The sequence below is a fragment of the Acinonyx jubatus genome, chromosome A1 (assembly GCF_027475565.1).
Source record: "Acinonyx jubatus isolate Ajub_Pintada_27869175 chromosome A1, VMU_Ajub_asm_v1.0, whole genome shotgun sequence".
NCBI lineage: Eukaryota > Metazoa > Chordata > Mammalia > Carnivora > Felidae > Acinonyx > Acinonyx jubatus.
The window spans coordinates 154,163,487-154,176,809 of NC_069380.1; the positions used below are offsets into that span (position 1 = coordinate 154,163,487).

Below are 13,323 nucleotides of genomic sequence, written 5' to 3' on the forward strand. Positions count from 1 at the left end.
TTAAAGGTAGTGTCCTTCTTAGTTCTTTATTTTGACATGGTTATATGTTTTTGTATCAGGGATTATCGTGTTTCTTTTACTCTCCAATTCAGATACTGAGTCAGCAATGTTCTTTTCTCCTAATTAGGTTTTAGTTATATCTAGGGGCTCCCTAGGTGCCTGTGGCCAAGAACTCTAATATAAATAAAAATGCAATATAATTTTCTGTTCTATTATAATTATCAACTGAGTTAAACCTACTGAGATGACTATTAAGCTGCAACACAAACTTTGTGAAATGTGTGGTCCCTGAAAACATTTTTTACCTCAGTCCTAAAACGACCCAAGTTGTCAGAAAGGGGTAAGCTTACATATCACCTTCTTTTTAAAAGCATACTTTCCCAGACCTTCAGAACTTTTCCAAGCCACTCTGCCCTGGCTGTAGTCTGCCCTAATTATCTTTGGCAGTGAAGGAAACTAAGAGGCATCTCCTCAGCTCCTGCTCCTCATCTAGAGTGTTGTAACTGAAGACAGAGGTAGATAAAGGACTATTCTTCTAACTAGAACAAGTTTGGCTTGAGTTATTTTATTTTTTCAGGTATTATATTCTCAAGTATCCTGCAAACATTCTTTCCCTGTATTTCTGTGGTGCCCAAACAAACAGGAACATCATAGATAAAAGGGGGTTTTAAAACAATAACCACAATCATACAACATGGTAAGTAAATAATAACATATTGCATATTTGAAAGTTACTAAAAGAGTAGATCTTAAAATTCCTCATCGTGAAAAAAAATTTTGTAACTATGTATGATGACAGATGTTAACTAGACTTACTGTGTGGCGATCATTTGGTAATGTATACTAGTACTGAATCATGTTGTGCACCTTAAACTAACATGTTATATGTCAACTGTACCTCGATAATAAACAATTATAACAGGCTAAGGAGACATGCTGTTTTCACGACTGACAAAACTGATAGCATTCATCCACTTTTGTATCTCATCTTTCATGTACTTCCACAATATAGGGAGGCTCCAAGTAAAACACTTCTTTGCTTTACAATCAGGCTGAACTTATTCCTTAAATCCAAACTGTGGCTTCCATGTTTTATGCTATATTATGGTCTATGATATTAGTATTAAATCAAATCAGACATAAACAATTATAGCCATTGACAGTTAATCATCATACAAAGCTATCAAATATGTAAGTCCATATAGTTCATGGTATTTTTTTAAAAAACTAAGAATATCTAAAATATTTACAAAACAAATGGTTTTTAGTAGCTCTACTGGTTTGTAATACTGTAATGTACTTTATTTTCCAGCATAATTAATACATTTTAAATATCTGTTTCAGCTCAAGACTTAAAATATTAACAAATATTCTTTCAGGGAAAATATCATTAAAGCAAGCTTAGAAACTCTAAATCAGAGTAACATTTTACAGACAAACTGCAGTTAAGTAAAACAAACAAATAAACAAAATAACAGGCCTCATGTAATTTTGCTTACAGGGAAACCCATTCCAAGATTCTAATGAGCATTCCAAGCACACAGTGAGAGAGAACCCTTATCTTTGTGAATGACTTCAAAGTATAAAGCTTGGGTTTGAATTAACTAACATCTATTATTCAACAGTTCAGTTCGACAGACATTTACTATACATAGAGCACAAGGCACTGAGTTAGGTGGCATGAGGTATAAACAGACATAGAAGACAGGCCTCAAGGAGTGAACAAGCCAGTAACTAGGAGATAAAGCATGCGTACAGGTCACTGCAATAGCAGACAGAAAGTGGTGATGCTATGAAAGGTAAAAACGAAAGGCTGGGTTAGCAGAGAAGCCGGAAGATTCACTTTTAGCTGGGAGTTAATGGAGAAGGCTTTGTGTAGGAGGGAGCATTTGAGTTGAACCTCAGAGGATAGGAAAGATGGGGCAGGGACCTAGGAAGGGCACAGCATGATCAAAGTCTTGCAAATGTGAAAGGAGTAGAGAGGTTTTGAACAAATGGAGCATAGCTTGTCCATGGGAAGACGTGTTAAGGTTGGAAAGAAGCTAATGTTTACACCTGAAAATGGATTGGGGTTTATTCACAAAAGAAAAAGTGGTTTTCCATGTTCCCTGTGCATTCAGAATCCCTCTGGAGATCCAGTTAAAATTCCAGTTCCAAGGCCCATCCCAGATACTGGTCTGTGCATGTGCATTTTCAGTGAGCACTCTAGATCGCTCTGATCTGTGGTCCTTAGAACCACACTTTGCGAAATACCTGTGTGGGACCTGGAAAGCAGTTCTTCTGAATTTAGAATATATTTTTAGGTAATAGAAACTTTGCATGTTTTTTGAACAGGGAAAATTTGGTTACAGAAACTCTGGTTGTTTCGATTTGTTTATGGCACTAAATATTTTTTTCTATTATGAAAGCAGATAATGAGCCCTTAAAAGGATATTGATAAAATGTAATCTCTCTCTCTCTCTCTTTCTCTCTCTCTCTCTCTCACACACACACTCACACACACACACACACACACACACACACACACAAACAGCCTACACCTCCAGATGTAAGAAATTTCTCTTCTACCAAAAAGAGTGTTCAGAAAATAAGCTGTGCAAGCCCAAGAATTCTGCAGAGTTTGAAGTGTTTGTATTCAGAAGCAGCGTGAAACATCAAATGCTCTGCACATCAGTAGGTTTGGGTAGAAGAGAAATTTAAATAAGGGATGAACTACGCTGTGAAGCAGTAAGAAGGACTTCTATGTAATCTGACCTGTCAGTGTTAAGTTGAAAAGGGGTGTGCTCAAGCTTACATAAATCTTCATGCTGCTTTTACTAATTAACATGTGTAAAAATCATAGGAAAATTTTCCACAGGAGAAGGTGATGCCTCTCCTTACCCCTTTATAATTCATTTTTCTTCTAAGCTTTTTTAATGGTGGCTGGAATCCTGCAGTAGGAATCACATTCTTGATTTTTTGACAGCATTGCCACATTTTCATCCTTTTGGTGTTTCTTAATTTCCGACTCTGCATTTTGACAGCTCAACCCTGTTGATTAATGCCTTGTAGGAACCCCTATATGGCCTGCCTGTTAGCGATCTAATTTTGTGCTGGAACGCCTGGGCTGGTATGTTGAACCGATTCACCACCCAGGTGGCTACATTTGGACTAAATGAGCTGTGAAGGGTTTCATCTTTGCCCATCACAGTCTTCCTTAGCTGAGCCCCACAGTATGCAGCCACCGCTTCGACATGATTTGTCACAACCCATCAATAGAAAATAAATTATTGCCATTCTCACTTGTCAATGGGCTTGTCTTCACTTCGGCTGGCCTAATGATTGGAAGCTCAAAGGGAACATTTCCCATCTTTGTGGAGCATGATTATGACCAAATGCACTGCTCCCCTATGCATCTTGGCCAGTAAAAACACGTAGGGAAAGCAAATTAATTGGCTGTTTTGCACCAGTGATTAGAACATTACACTCGAAGTCTGCAGAAACTGATATTAGGCAAGCAAGATTAGGTCGGTTCTGACTTTTATTTGCTTAGTGCAACATGATTAGCAACTGCTTCATTCAAGGTTAGTGCTCTTGCTGCTGAAGAAAATCTTCATAACATAATGATGCTGCATACCTTTAAGCTGATAAGCATGTTCCAGGCAGAAATCAAAAATCTCTTTGGGAAAGGAAGCAAATGAGGAGATGTAACAGAGATCTCATCAAATGGCTTTAGAGCCATTCTTATGTCTGGCACTTTCGAAAATTATATTCCTAGGAAACCCGCTCTGCAAGCTATATTTGCAGAATGTAGAGATGGTAATTGTGTCAGTTCACGAGACAAAGAATAAAAGTACCCAAGGAGCAACACGAAGTAGAAGGTGACACCTTTCAATGAACTAACTAAAAATGAGCTTGCTTTAAAAGAAACCGAAACTCTTCTTTTTTACAAACTACAGAAAGAGCAGGAAGAGCAAAGGATACAATGGCAGGGCATCAAGTTAGACCTCATAATTAAATTCAGAGATACAGTAGATCAAAGAGGAAACTGTATTTAAAAAATTAGGTCTAGGGTGTGGATTTGAGTTTCCCAGTTAACAGCTTTGCCTGCAGTATAATGACAAGGGGCTTTATCTAACAGAACAATAAACAAAGATGCAGTGTACAAGTAAAAGAATGCCTGACACTTTAATTATTTTAAATATGGCGTTGTTTTAGATTTGGGCCATGTCTACAAAACTAAGCAGTTTTTTACGATTGCCCTATCTTATCTACCACCACCACCTAGGAATGAGAGAGGGAAACATACTGTGAATGAAAATCAAAATGTGAGTTCCCAACTTCCATCCTCTCTGGCCTTCTTAGTAAATCTTTTGCCATCTCATTGTTTGTTCTTTAGCCCAGAGACAGATGCCCCAGGAGTACAACTAAATCTGCAAAGGATACACACTTTAGAAATACTATTAAGTGTACTTTCATGTTTGTTTAATGTAGCTCAGGTCTCACCTATGCCACAGAACTTGACGCATGTGGTTTAAGAACACTAAAATGCTTCTGCTCAGTACCAACAGAACTGAGGGATGCAGGGAACTTTTCCCCTACATCATAAATATTTTTGTTTACCAAACCTTTAGCATTTTCTTCCTCTTTTCCTAGCATGAGTTACTGTCTTCTGATCTTTGGAGACATAAGGTTCTTGAGCTCCCAAGTCAACCTCTTTGTCTTCTGGATTAAGGTCACATGTCATCTTGGAGAATTCCTCCTTTCACAGGTTAGTGGTCCTTATTGGAGGAAGTCTTGCCTGCTCAAGGCCTTCCTTCTTGACCTCTCCTGTTTCCAGCTTCTTCCAGTAAAGCACACTGCATCTTTTACTTCTCCTTTTATCTTCTTCCTGTCTTGGACTATTCAAGTAAGATCTATGTCCTGTATATTTTGTCTGCTATTTGGGTTCTACTTACAACTCAATTTTACCTTCTTGTCTTTGTATTTTGCTGCCCCCCAATTTTTTTAAATGTACACACACTATCCTTTACTTGACCCCATCTGCTCAAATTTGATCCTGGTGAACATTCTTTGTCTTCTTTGGCTCCTAGATCACGATATTTCCTTACAAAGCATATCCCTAACTGCATTCTGAGATGTGACTATATGTTTTATGTACACAATGATACACACACACACACACACACACACACACAAACACACATACACAAATTAAATTTGGGGTCTTTTTAGAAATTATGTACCCATACCTGAATCAACACTGGGAAGTTAGATGAGAGATCACCTGGTATATTAATAAATACACAGTTGTTACTCTATATTTAACACATAGATGGTTTTTGCTACCCAATGGCTGCCTTTATCTATGCTGTCTATGCAGTGGCTGCTGTCAATACTATGAATATTCTTGTGATTTCAACATATATTTGTAATATTTCGTATTTATTAAGATAGTAAGGATTTGTACTACACACATTTGTCGTCTGTGGAAGGTGAAAAAATAAATTTTTAAAAACAAAGTAGTCGTGTGTTTCTCAAACTTTTTCCCAATCAAAAAAAAAAAAAGCAAAATGATTGAATTCTTCAAAGTAAAAATAAACAATCTTATCTCTTTAGCTCCTGTTTATATACTGTTAAAATTAGAATTATGAAACACATGCAATGTCAAGATTAGGAAATAGGGTCTAGAAAACATCTGCATCAAGGCTTTACAATACACATATCTACCCTAAAGAGACAGCTCTCTCAAGAAAAGTGGAGGGTCTGAGATTTTACCCCGTTTTCAAGCTAACCAAATAGCCTGTCACAGTCTCATAAATGCTGACAAAAACACAAGGCCTTTAGGAAAGAGGCAAAGATGTTACTTAATCAGGGCACCAGGGGCCAATCAGCTTCAGGTTCACGTTGTTACTATAGCTCCTCAAGTTGCACAGGGCAATGCAGATTGGCCCAGGTAGATGCTGCACCCATAGAGGGTTTGTGTCTCGGCTGAGGAATCTCAAAATTAGGCAATCTACTCTTATAAGATGGCTTCTGGAAAATGCACCTACCCTTTGCCCCTAAAGGGGACATTATCTTTATTATCTTGGTGAAGAAACAAATCTGTCTGTCCCAAGGGAGGCACTACCTCTGTCATCCAAAGGCTTTTTGCTATCGCCAACATCCCTGAAATGCAAACATCCTTGGAAAGATAGTCCAGAACAAAAGCTGTCATCACCTGTGGAAACACCATGGAGAGCTACCACCTTAATAAAGTTTTAAATACTATTAATAATATTCATTAGAATACTTCTGTGGTCTAGGTTGCTGTGTATATTATATCATTTAATTTTATCAATAGGTCTATGAAATAAGTACTATTATCCTCATTTCATAGATAAGAAAAATTGAAGCACTCTAAGTTACTTGACCAAAGAGGACGTTTTTCTGCAGTACCTGCTACTCAGTATGCTGTATAGATAATAGTAATATTCTTGTGTAAAAAATAACTAGTCAGAACCAAATTTTGATGCATGCATTTCAGAAAGGAGGCATAAAATGAAGTTCCTGATAGGCTATTGAAACAAGTCTGGATTTGACTAGTTATAATCAATATGAATCGTGTACACTTGTATATTCTTTTGTAATTGACCATGGTGTTTCACAGATACTATTTTTTCTTTCAAAAACTATTGTTTGGTTGTCTACTCTAGGAAAAGTATTACGTTTGGTTGTAGTGAACAGAAATAATGTTATTGCCTTCACTGAGCTTAAAGTCTAATCACAGAGAACACTGTCAAACAAGTAATACATAATTACTTAGTGACATTGCATACTTTGACCTGGATGATCTCATTTATTTCCCCCAGAATGTGTTGCCATATATATATACTTACTCATGACCTCCCAGAACTATAACTCTGGTTTCTATCTGACTGTGAGTTTAATATTTTTTTATCTGAAAGTTTTGCTAGGCATCTTGGGTGTTTCTTCCCACAAAAGGCTTTTTCTCTGGTGCTCTCTACCTCAGTGAATGACAGAACCATTTATCCAGTGACCAAATGAGACATTTGAGCATCATAATTTTGCTTTTTTCTAATAAACCATCAAGTCCTATTTTATCTACTAAATATATTTTGAATTAATCCCCAGTGCCACTCATTTAATTTAGGACACCATTGTCTCTGGTGAGAATGACTGCAAGACTGACTTGCAAGTTGGTATTTTACTATCTCCTATTTTGCCCACCCCCTCTAAACCCATCTCCACTTTTCAGTTAGAACTAATTCTCTACAAAGGAAATTTGGTTAAGTCATTTCCCTATTTAAAACTTTTGATTCTCCATAGTCCTTAGGATAAATTCTTTGCAGAACACACAAAAGTGCTTTATGAGGGGACCCAGACTCATGTTTTACCTTAACCAACTCTGATTTCCAAGATAGATAACTATTTTCCCATGTGAATGTATAATGTTCTTTCTCATCTTGAGTGGCACAGGTGCTGTTTTGTGCAATGGAATACTACTTTGCTTTTTTGCCTTCACTTGTCTGACTCTCCTTCCAGCTTTGCCTGGCCAACTCCTATCCTTTGAATTCTAAAGTGTTGCTCTTATTGTGAAGTCCTTGCTGCTGTTCCTAATTTGGATTGAATTTCCTTCCTCTGTATTTCAGACAGCACCTGTCCTCTGATGATGGCATACATCATATTGGACTGTAACTGCCTTTCTATTTGTTTTTATATACTACAAACCCCAGGAGGGACAGGAACTGTGTCTTCTTTACCATTCTGTACAAAGTGCTGAAGTACCGAGCACATACCACACTCTCAGTATTTTTTAATGCATAGATGAGCACATACATAAATGAGTGAATAAGTGAACAAATGAACTAGGACTCCTGTAATTTTCTCTACAGCTCATGTGATGCATGGAGAAGAGGGGCTCTACACAGATTAGACTCTTCTCTCTCTTATTAAGTAATTGGGGACATATTTGAAAAGAAATGGAAATTAAACCATCAAATAAAAACAAGATAATAAAAAGGAAACCCTTCAAAATAGGCTTTTATTCATTTAAACAAACCTTTGATATAAGAGAAGTTCGTTTTTGTTTGGCCTTGTCTCACTTCCACACCCTTTCCTAATTAGCATCACTCTCCCCACCTCCAGCCTCTTCTCCTAAATCAATAACTGAGTGTTCTTGCTGAGCTTAGCTGCCCAAAGCCATCCACTGTTGGGGCCTCAGAGCTTGCCCTGTTTGAGGAATTCGCCCGGTCCTGGCTATCTTTATCTTGCCTTAATCAAACTTCATTTCATCCTACATTCCTTTGCAAATGTAACACTGGCTGATATCCTAATGGCTCAAGGAATTATTTTTGCATTCTAGGAGTTAAAATGCCTCAATTCAATGGAAAGAGAACAGTAAATACATGAGCAACTGTGACAAGCTATTGAGCTTTAGAACACACATCAAATAATAATCTCCATTCAGACTTTTTCCCTGTGTTTCTGTGTGGGCCTAGCCTGAGTTCTGACAAAGAAAAATCATTAAAACATTGTTAATTGTATATATGAAATACAAATTTGGTTAAGAGTAGGATAATCTAAATCACAACGTTCAAACGACATTAACTTGCTTCTCTTTTCCTATTGAGGAATTCATTAAGGAAATACGACAGGCAAACAATTTCAAAGGACAAGAGAGCAGAAGTGAGAGCTTCAGAAAGATGACTTTTTAGGTTCCAGAAAGCATTGGGTGACAAATATTCAGGGAATCAGGAAGCAAGATGGAATGGCAGTGAAGGAAATGGAAAAGAAGCATCCGAATGGCAATAAGAGATAAGGGCCGAGTGGAAATTTGAATGTATTACCAAAGGAGAGCAGAAGCTAATGAAAGTAGTAAGAAAACAGACCTCATGTGCATGAGCACAAGTCTTCATCCAGCAGGTACATTTCACACAGGCGAGAGGAGAGATCAATGCAAGAAGTAAACCAGGGTGCAGGAAACACCATTCATTGAGGAATGGGAGAAAGGGTTCAGAAGACAGCATAGAACAAAGATTTGACCTTAGACTTAGTGTGGGGGTTGTGAAGAATCAGATATTTTTTAAAAAATTGATGAGCTGAAATATTGACAGAGATTATAGAGATATGTTTTTGTCTGGCTCTAAATATGAGATAAAGATGGAAAGAAAGATTTATGAGTTAAAGTTCCTTCTATTTTTATTATTGCTAGTCTCATTGGCCTAAGTACTTGTTTTCTCTATTTCTCTCTTCCCATTTTCCCTGATTAATCTTTCTAAAAGCCATTTGATTATGTCAACCTCGTTATTGCTTTGTTAGTTACCTTTTATGAGCCCCTTCCTTATCTCCTAGTACTTTAATGCCTTGACTCGTTTCCTTCTCCAGTAAGCTTCTTGAAAAGGGTGGGCCTTACCTCGAATGCATTTTCTCCTAGTCATAGTAATCTACCTGGCCTAATCAATGACCTAATCAGTGAACACTTTTGATCTTAATCTCTGGCATTTGAACTAACTAATGCTTGTTCTTTCAAGAAACTCTCTCCTCATTGCTTTCTTACTTCTTCTCTTCTGGTTGTCCTCCCTGTCTGATCAATCCCCAGGAGTTCCCCCTCCACCTATCGCTACCCCCACCCCTTCTCTGAACTCCACAAACCCTTCTTTGGCCATCTCATCACCTTCTGTCAAGTAAACCCCTAGGCATTCCTGAGGACTCTCACCTGATAAGCTCCAAAGCCATATTTGCAACTATTCATACTTCCATGAGGATAAAGTCCTGGCACCTCAGATTCAGTATCCAAACTAGCATTCATTATCTCACTGCCTCCTCTTGACCCCATAGTAGATGCTCCTTCATTGTGATTTTGGTGTATTGGGGAAGACAATTCAGTTCATCCCATTGAAAAAGACTCTCCCAACTTGCTTTGTTCAGGCTGGTCCAGCACCCCCAGCATATCACCTTAACATCATTCCATCAGTTTAGAATTACACATCAGCTGGGTAATTTGACCCCAGATAGGTATTGGTTCTGTCTAACTGTAGGAAACAGAGAACAAAGTAAGAATGTAATAACAACAGTGTTTAAGGAAGATCACTCTGGCATTCAACGGAAGGGATTTAGGCCTGAATCTGGAACTTCAGTCTGGGACTTGGGATGAAAAGGTAGGGGTAGCAGTGGGCATAGACAAAGAGGAACATTTGTGTAAGACATGCTGAGAGAAATGTTGCTGGGAGGCAGTTCCATTCAGCTGGAATAGAAGGTATGTTTAGTTGCTGTCATTTAAGCTTTTTTAAAAACTTGGCTTTTCACACCGGTCAGGAGGAATAAAGCAATTCATTTGCGATAACAGGAGGTAAAAGGCAGTGACTGCCTGGTGCTATAGGACCCTGGGCCGGGCCTGCCAGGCTCCCATTCATACTAGCCGACTCTGTCTGCCCTGAGCCGATTAGCATAAACACCACTAGGGCTCCATTTGGAGAGGTGAGCCATGTTTCTCCACCTCCTCTCCTCCCCTCCAAAGAATAGATTCACAGGAATTTTTTCTAAGAACTTTCCTATGCCAGAGACAGCCACAAAAGAACAGGAAATAGCTTGCTGTTTTTTTTTTTTTTTCTTTTTTACACATTTCTAATCCTCTACTATTGCCCTTTCTTTGGTGATATTTTAGGAGAACTGAAAAGTACAGAAACAGATTAGATTAAAATCTATATTTTAATCTTCCAGTTGCCAAATTTCCATGAATTTATGTTAATTAAATAACTCGAATCGGGCCCTCATTTACACATTTACTCCTTAATTATTGTGATTATCTTCACTTTAAAATTCTACATCATCTAGAAATGAGTCCCATAAAACAAAAAATATTATGACATATTAATGTTGACATAAGGGGAAAATATGAACATTTCAAAAGATTTTTCCCTTTTTTACCATACATACATGTAAGAGTTGAATATGAGGCAATTATTCAAGCATTTCAGAGTTCAAAATATCTCGATAACTGAAGGAAACATTTCAAACTTAACTATTTACACCTACTTTTCCATTTTATTTGGTGAGTCTAGACAATTTCAAATGGCATACGTCATTTTGTATTGTCTTAGAATGGAAATATACGTAAACAGCATAATCAGAGAACTTAGCAAGAGAATAAAGGGCTTCACTTTGACAAATGTACAGTTCTCGGCGATGTCTGGTATCACATCTTTTGCACACAGTGGCCTCTTTTATAGCTGAGCAGAGCACCACAGATGAGAAATCATGAAGACAGAACTTCTGCAGTGATGCAGTTTTCACAAAACTAAGTGGTGAATGAAATCCTCTCAGGATCATCATGCACTGAACGAGCAGCCCATTGGACAACATATTTAGTTATATACACCCATAGTGTAGATAAGCCTATATTTTAAAATGATAGTTTGACTTAAATTTACTTTCTTTAAATTTAGTTCAAACATGGAGAATTAGGGTAGAGAACTATAGGGGAACAATTCTGCTTTTTATATATTCAGGTATAAGTGTTTTGTTTAAAAAAAAAAGAAAGAAAAGGACAGATAAATCTATTATAGAGATTTAAGGTGTCAGTATTGAGAATATAAAAACAGATATGGGCCCGAAACACATGATACTAAGGGGGTTGTGTGATTTGTAATCAGAATCACTTATAAAGCAGATTTTCTTATCAAAATAAGAAAGTGGGAATTCTACAAATGTCTTATTATTGGACTCTATTACAATTTGAACATATTACCCGATAATATATAAGCATGGGGCTCATTGAGTCAAAGTAGTGAAATTCAGAAAACATTGAATTTATAGAATGTTTGGTTTAAATCATGTGTATAAAAACAGTGTAACACTTCACATAAATAAGTAGGCGTTCTGGGAACGTAACACCATTAGTAACTCCAAAGTCATATCAAAAGCCAGACATACAAAAAACCAAAATGATCATAGCAGTAATGATACCCCTTAAAAACCACTCAAATGGGGGCACCTGGGTGGTTCAGTCAGTTGAGCAGAAGACTCTTGATTTCAGCTCTGGTCATGATTTCACAGTTTATAGGATTGAGCTCTGCGTCAGGCTCCGCTGACAGAGTGGAGCCTGCTTGAGATTCTTCTCTCTCTCTACCCCTCCCCCACTTGTGCACACGTGTGCACACTCTCTCTCTCAAAGTAAAAAATAGAAAAATAAAAAAAAAAAAAAACACCACACACATTCAAATGAATGCTTCTGCAATCTTGAACTATCTATAGTTTCCCAAAATCAAATGTAGGGTCACAACTTTTGCTTTTGTTCATGCTTTTCTCCCCTATGCCTTGAACACCTTTGCTTCTGTTTTCTACCTAAAGCCTACTGGTCAGCTTAGACTGAGTTCCAACCATCCTGCTTTTGGAACGCCTTTTCTGACTCCACAGACTGAGTTAGGTGTTCCTCTCTATCCAACAGCATTCCAAACATATCTCTAGTAACCATAATACTTGAAAGGATTTGCCCCATTGTAAGTGATCTGAGGACAAAGAGTGTGTTTACCTCTTCATCTTTTATCCCCTTGCTTTGGCACAATGCTTGTCACTGTGGCCATTGAAGGAATGGCTGTTGAACTAAACCAAAGTGCAGAATTGGACATTCCAGAAGAGGTATGAGGAAACGGGAGACGGCCAACATACCATAAGAGTTGATAATGTGCTACGATTAAATCGATTAAATTGGGGTGTTTCATTTAAGCATTTACCCCATGTAACTTGCCTCTAAGCCTAATTATGTTCCTTCCTTCCCACTGCATACTTCTTCCCAATATCACATGCTAAAATCCTACCCACACTTCAAAGTCTCCAGCAAATTACCTGTTCTTATTTTCTTATTTTTCAACTGGATATTATTCATGTGACCCTGACCCATAAATTTTTGTTGTTGTTGTTGTTGTTGTTCTTATGACATTTACTTTATTCAGCTTTGGATTCCCATTATATATTTATATCCTATCCATCTTTGTGCTCGTATACTGACTACCACTAAGCTTTATACATACTAAATACTCTGTAAATACTTTTTAATTTAATGCAGTTAACCTAAGGCAAAAACAATTTGTAGTAATGATATATTGGTAACAGATTATAAATATTACCTTGCTAAGGTCACGAGCTATAAAGAAAAAAATGTTTTCTTTAAAAAAATCATAAGCTATGTGAATTTCTACTTTCACATGAATGTTCGTGGCAGTTTATTTGTAAAAGTCAACAATTGAAAATAACCCCAGTGTCCACTAACAGATGAATGAATAAACAATAAAGCAATAAGGGGGCGTCTGGGTGGCTCAGGTCATGATCTCATGGTTCATGAGT

The 13,323-nt window shown here is 37.4% G+C and overlaps 1 protein-coding gene and 1 long non-coding RNA gene across 11 annotated transcripts in view; one reads left to right on the forward strand and one right to left on the reverse strand.

Moving 5' to 3' along the window:
* KIAA0825 (KIAA0825 ortholog) overlaps positions 1 to 13,323 on the reverse strand; it is a 382,909-nt gene that overhangs the window by 53,686 nt on the left and 315,900 nt on the right. The gene's annotated exons all lie outside the window — the stretch shown is intronic.
* Positions 1 to 13,323, forward strand: part of LOC106968911 (uncharacterized) — a 56,008-nt gene that overhangs the window by 22,070 nt on the left and 20,615 nt on the right. For 6 of the 7 annotated variants that reach the window (XR_008291184.1, XR_008291255.1, XR_008291612.1 and 3 more), the window contains exon 3: positions 2,534 to 4,750. This is a non-coding gene — a long non-coding RNA (uncharacterized LOC106968911). The remainder of the gene's footprint in view (positions 1 to 2,533; positions 4,751 to 13,323) is intronic. The other variant, XR_008291366.1, reaches the window with a different exon arrangement.